This window comes from Cygnus olor, chromosome 3 (assembly GCF_009769625.2).
Source record: "Cygnus olor isolate bCygOlo1 chromosome 3, bCygOlo1.pri.v2, whole genome shotgun sequence".
In the NCBI taxonomy this organism is placed as follows: Eukaryota; Metazoa; Chordata; class Aves; order Anseriformes; family Anatidae; genus Cygnus; species Cygnus olor.
The window spans coordinates 75,141,975-75,148,371 of NC_049171.1; positions in this window are offsets into that span (position 1 = coordinate 75,141,975).

A 6,397-nucleotide genomic window follows, 5' to 3' on the forward strand; every position below is an offset into this window, starting at 1 on the left:
TGGATGGGTTAAATGTCTCAACACCCATTTTCTGCTTGTGTTTTAGGATTCACAGCTTATAGCCATATCCAGTTACCCCAGGGCGCCAACCAGAGGAATGGACCCAGAGCTCACAGAGCAGGGCATCCCATTCTGAGCTACTGGGGCTCAGGACCACGCTCATCTGCTTAACAAAGGAAATTAGTAGAAGCTGCTTTTTACAGTCTCGTATTCATGCCAAATTTGACTGAAATTGGACTACTATGCGGCCAAAAGAGGCCTAATACATAGAATCATAGAATCACAGAATCATTAAGGTTGGAAAAGACCTTCAAGATCATCTGGCCCAAGCATCCTCCTACCACCACCGTCAGCCACTAAACCATGTTCCTAAGCACCACGTCCAACCTTTCCTTGAATACCCCCAGGGACGGTGATGCCACCACCTCCCTGGGCAACCCATTCCAGTGCCTGACTGCTCTTTCTGAGGAGAAATGTCTCCTCATTTCCAACCTGAACCTCCCCTGCCGCAACTTGGGGCCATTCCCTCTAGTCCTATCACTAGTTACCTGTGAGAAGAGGCTGACCCCCAGCTCCCCACACCTTCCTTTCAGGTACCTGTAGAGAGCAATAAGGCCTCCCCTGAGCCTCCTCTGGGCACGCTCCAGGGCCTCGATGTTCTCCTTGTAGTGAGGGGCCCAAAGCTGAACACAGCACTTGAGGTACGGCCTCACCAGAGAAGAGCACAGGGGGATGACCACCTCCCTGGTCCTCCTGGCCACACTATTCCTGATACAAGCCAGGATGCTGTTGGCCTTTTTGGCCACCTGGGCACAGGTAGAGGGCGAGGGAACAAGAGGGAGGAAAGAATAATCTGCCTGTGGTCTAGGAAGAGGGGCTGTCCATTGAAATGGAACAGTCTGTGCTCTAACCTACACACCGAGGGATACTTAGGCACTTTGTATGAGAGAGCAGACAGACAAAGGATATAAACGAGCTTAATCCCTTTGTGGAGCTGACTAGAGTTTTTAAAGCACTGAGACTGCACAAACAACCCCCCTGTTGGGATTTAGTTAATTTATTTAATGATGCAGAAAAGAATAAAACTCCCATCTTCCCCGGGCGGTGTTGGTTCTTCAAGGCTGATAGATTTTATCTTGCTTAAGGAAGTGAGTGACACTTTTCAGAACTGAAGCAACTTTTAAGGCTCCCAATATACTTTTGTTTACCTCTTCTATTTAGATTGTGTTAATCAAACTCTTAAAGTTATATCAATTCTGATGAAAAGCAATCGCCAAGGTTGGTATCTGGCTGTGAGCCATTGCTAGAGATAGCACAAAGGCTGGATGTGATCTTTGATCTGAACTGGTGCTACCATTCATTCGTGTGCTCCTTTGGTTGCCCACATCCAGACACAGTCCTTAAAGTATCTCTTGTACACATCACTAATGCTTTATAATGTCTTCTCTGCATAAAAATCAGTCAGTTGTTTTTAAAAAGCTTTCTTAAAAAGCTTTTAAAAAGCTTCCTAGAAGCTACGCAGGTGGCATTGTCAAACAACAAACAATGTCAGTTGTGTGTAGCACTACTAATATATTAATCGCAGCAAACTGAAATACTAAATGTGTAATAGCATTTCCAAAATAAAAAGAATTTGAGTGTCTTTTTTCTTCAGGCAAATATAATACCTCAGATTTGTCCCTTAAACAGTACTTGAGCGTACTGGGTATGGAGCCAGGCTCTTTCCAGTGGTGCCCAGTACCAGGACAAGAGGCAGTGGGCACAACCTGGAACACAGGAGGTTCTGGCTAACCATCAGGAAGTACTTCTTCACTGTTGGCACAAGTTGCCCAGAGTTGTGGAGTCTCCTCCTTGGAGAAGTTCAAAAGCCCCTGGACATGGCCTTTGGCAGCCTGCACTGGGTGGCCCTGCTGGAGCAGGATTGGACCAGGGGGCCTCCAGAGATCCCTGCCAACCTCAACCATTTGTGATTCTGTCTGTGAGGTTACTTTTAGCCCACCTTGAATTAGCCTTCATCAATCAATCATTTTTTATTCAGTAGCAGGGTGTTGCTTAGCATGCTGCTGACTTTGCAGTCTCCCTCTCCCTCTCCTGTTTCAGATAATACAATTTCTCCTCAAAGTTTTAAAACTTGGTAGCTCCCTTACATTTCTTGCATTTGAAAATGAGGCTGAAAAGTGCATGGAAGCTACACTGTCTACTCTGCTGCAGAGTTTGGTAGTTTCTGATTCTTGTCCGTATCTGCTGACTCTATTTGATAAGAGTCTGCTTTACCCTTGAGCATCACACTGTGAAGGCTGTTAAGTGTCTGTGTCACTTCCTTCTGAAGCAGGTATTTGCATCTGTTGGCTTTGCTTAAACTAATGCATTATGCTTAAACTACAGAGAACTCTTATATTGTAAATTTTGTCTCCCTAAGCATTATTGGCAATATAAAAGAAAATATAATTTATACTGCGATTAAAAAGAAAAAAAAAAAAAAAAAAAAAAAAAGAACAATAGCCTTATTGATTCAAGTTTCCATTAAGCAAATGCCTGTACAGGAACCAATAATGCTACCATTGCTTCTAAGTTTGAGGTTTCCTTGCAACTGTGGAGAGGAAGAAGGAATTAAAACAACTGGCAAACTTTTTCATGCTACACCTGCTCCCAGGATGACAATATTTCTAGTAAGATTTTGAGAAGTCTATTGTTCTAATTGAGAACTGTGTTCACAACCGAACCGGTGACTGAAACAAGATGTTCTCATGATGGTGTGATGATGGTTTCCACTTCCCTTACTACTAATCAGATTAATAAGCAAGGACATGGCACTGTACTCTGTGAACTTTGAATGGAAAATGAGAGCACAGGACTTCACCAAAGGAGAATAAATAAATAAATAAATAAATAAATAGGGAAGAAGGAAAAAGAAAAAACAAACAAAACAAGACCATTAACAAAAAAGCACAATTGTGACAAAGCACAATTGTGATGGAAAAGTGAGTCTTGTGTCTTTAAAAAGCTTATGATGGCAATTATAACTTAACATTCATTCTAATTGGCTTCATGCTATATAGACCACCCAAAAACTATGCACCATTTAAGTACTATTTAAAAGAATTTTAGAAAGATATTTTAAAAGTGTACAAACCTTGGGCTGGTCCTTTTCAGAGGAATGCATTTTCACAAGCCTTTGTTTTCTTTAGGCAAAGATAATTTTTGTAAGTGAAAGGAAATAATGTTAGTCATCTTAAAAAGATTCCATAGAAACCAAGTACACTCTCGTCTTTCCAAGCACTTTATTTGTTTCCTTGCCTTTTCTCGTGTAGAAGATGGCAGAAATGAAGGAATGAAGAACAGTGATTCTTCTGTTCACGCCTCTGTTCACGTTCACGTGGCTAGTATAAAAACACCACATCCCATTAACATTGCTTGATTTTGACAGCTTCCACCTGCCTAACTTCTGGGAAGATACAAAAGCTTTTTAAAAACAACCGACTTTACGCAAAGAAGTGCCAAGAATCTAAATAATCTAAAATGTACATATGTGAGCATTCTGCACACAGCTTCTACTGTGAAAGGGGGTAGAAGATGGCGTCCTGAAGTGCCCCCCCAGCCCTTGCACTAGATATGGTCCTGGGCAAAGTTGCTCCAGGTATTCCCACTTAAGGATCAGAACAGCATGGCTTGCCTCCTGTTTCCCCTTTCCTACTGCTGTGTGGAGAGGTTTTCACCACTGCTCCTGGGAGGAGACTGGTATAAGGGAACACCACAATGGAGCTGGATAGCACAGGTAGGGGAACAAGGCTGTCATCACAAGAGTCACTACAGTACTCCCATTCAGCAATTCTAGTAACACTTGTTACTGTGGGTATTAAAATTGTAGCATCAATACCACCCATACTCATGTTATTCGTTACTGACTGCAATCAGTAGTACACCACGAACAGCTGACTACTGGTTTCAGAGACAGTAACTAAGCAGAGCAATCCCAGCCTTCTAGGGCTAACATCCTATGTAGTGTCCTGATACTGTCCTGTACCTTAGTGTGCTAGATCAGTACCGTGACACATGGCAGTATCAACAACATAAGATAAAGCTCTGCACAGAATCACAAATGCAGCAATGGGAACCTTGGTAATGCTGAAACAGAAATGGAAGAATTTAATTTAACTGAACTCATTGTGATTTTGTATTCATCTTTTATTAGCTTTGAGCATTAACAATTTCTTAAACACAATCCTTGAAAAAGCAACCCTCTAGTGGTGTCCTTAGTTGCTGTATTGGGTCGCTATTGCTATAAAAGCAATAAAAGGTGGAAAAAGAGGAGGAGTGTGACAAAAAAATGCTGAGTGTGACACCATATGGTATGGAATATCCCTTGGGTTGGTTTAGGTCAGCTGCCCTGGTGATGTTCCTTCCTCACCTCTTGCCCACCCCCAGCCTGCTGCTCTCAGGGGATTAGAGGGCGTCCTGATGCGGTGCCAGCACTGCTCAGCAGCAGGCACAACACTGGTGTGATACCAGTGCTGTTCTAGCTACAAGTGCAGAGCACAGCACTGCAGGGACTGCTGCAGGGAAAGTTAACTACATCCCAGCCAGAGCCAGTACAGTTGCAAACATGTTATCATACACGATACATACCCAAACATATATATATATGGGAATTTAGAAAGTACTGTCTGCACAGCTGTCTGCTGTTCTTATTATCAGAATATTACGCATAATTATTAAAGTCAATCCCTGAGAAACTATTGAATCACCACAGCATTTCCAGAAGGTAACATACCTTTCCTGACTGTCTCAGGGAATGTCAGTGAAATGTCCAAAAATTACTGATAAACAGTAGATTATTCTGGTCTTGAATAAACTTTTGTGCTCTGAATGCATGCAAAGTTCTCACTGAATTCAGTAGGAACTGTGCAGATACAGTCAACAGCAGGATGTAAGTATGAATCTTAGTCTGACCATCCAAAAATCACTGAAAAAAACATTCCTATCTCAGATTTAATACAATCAAACAGCACTTGAAACCAGTTCAGCCAAGATACTAACATATTTAAAACAGCAGTAAATTTATTCCTTTATATAGCAAATACCATGTTGCATCCTTAGCCTTTTCCCTTCAGAATTCCACAGTTGATGACAAAGGTCAGTTTCTAGTACTTCCAGTAAGACCCTAATGGTGGAAGGGGAAAGAGCAACTTAAAGGCTGTATAGCATACTTCAAATCGGTTACATTAGTTATACTCCTGCTCTCAGGAAGGAAGACATTTGAAAGAGGACACCCTCACTTTACTGAAATGTAGACACAATAGAGTGCCAAACATATTTATTACTTTTTTTTTTTTTTTAAATCCATGTTTCTAAAGTGAGAACTTGAAAAAATGACAGCATTCTGGAAGGGCAAAAGTAACTGAGCCTTAAATGAAAGAGACAGGGGCAGTCAAATTGGGAGTAAATGTGAATGGTTTCTAAACCCAAAAGATATGATGTATGTTCTTAACACTGCATTGATGTTTTTACAGTTATATTTTCTAACAGGTGTTTCTTTGGGCCATAATTGTCTTTTGAAAGACAATTTGAGACACTTGCATCAACACAGAACTGTGTAGAGGATATTATCCAAATCTGGTCTTATTTGGAAACATCCAACTTTGTGGCTTGTTATCAACTGTTAATGGACAGAAAAGCACTACTGCTAACATTTGTACTTTTCACTGAAATTCCTGCAATGTTTACTGCTTACCTATAAAAGCGTTTTACTGGAGCCAAGTGATTTTGCGACAATCTCATTTTCAAATAAAAGTTTGGGCATGCACTTCTGTGGGAATGTTAAATGTTCAAATACTATAAAAATTTAGAATAATGTGTTTCTAGGGTCTAACATTATTTTCCTATACTAGCAGTAACTTAAGATCGTCATTCGTCACGATTGTATGAAGTCACTGTAACAAAGTCAATCTAAGAATAGGCAAGGCTGCAACTAGCGGCTTCTGGGGGTCCTTTTGGCAGAGAAGCCAGACACGGTGAATGCTATTTCATCACTAAGGAGTTATGTAAAGGTTGTCATCTTGATCCTTTGGATCCTGGGTGAGGAAAGGTTTAATGCTTCAAAGGATGTGGTCTTTACTTAGAACTTCTAGAAAGCAAATTTACACAAGGCAGTGGGTATTGTCTGGGAAAGGATCTCCAGATAGGTCTCAAGTTCTTCTGATCTACAATATTTTCTTCTCAAGAAATTGTCATCTCATCTCAAGCTGATAAACATCCTTTCAAAACAAAGAATGACTTAATTGCTCTCACTCACTGGCATAAACAGAAGTGGCTAAAGTAGCAGACTTAACTGCATATGAAACTAAGAAGTCACATCTCTTGTTTGAACACTTATTCAAATTAAAAATGAGCCAAAAAG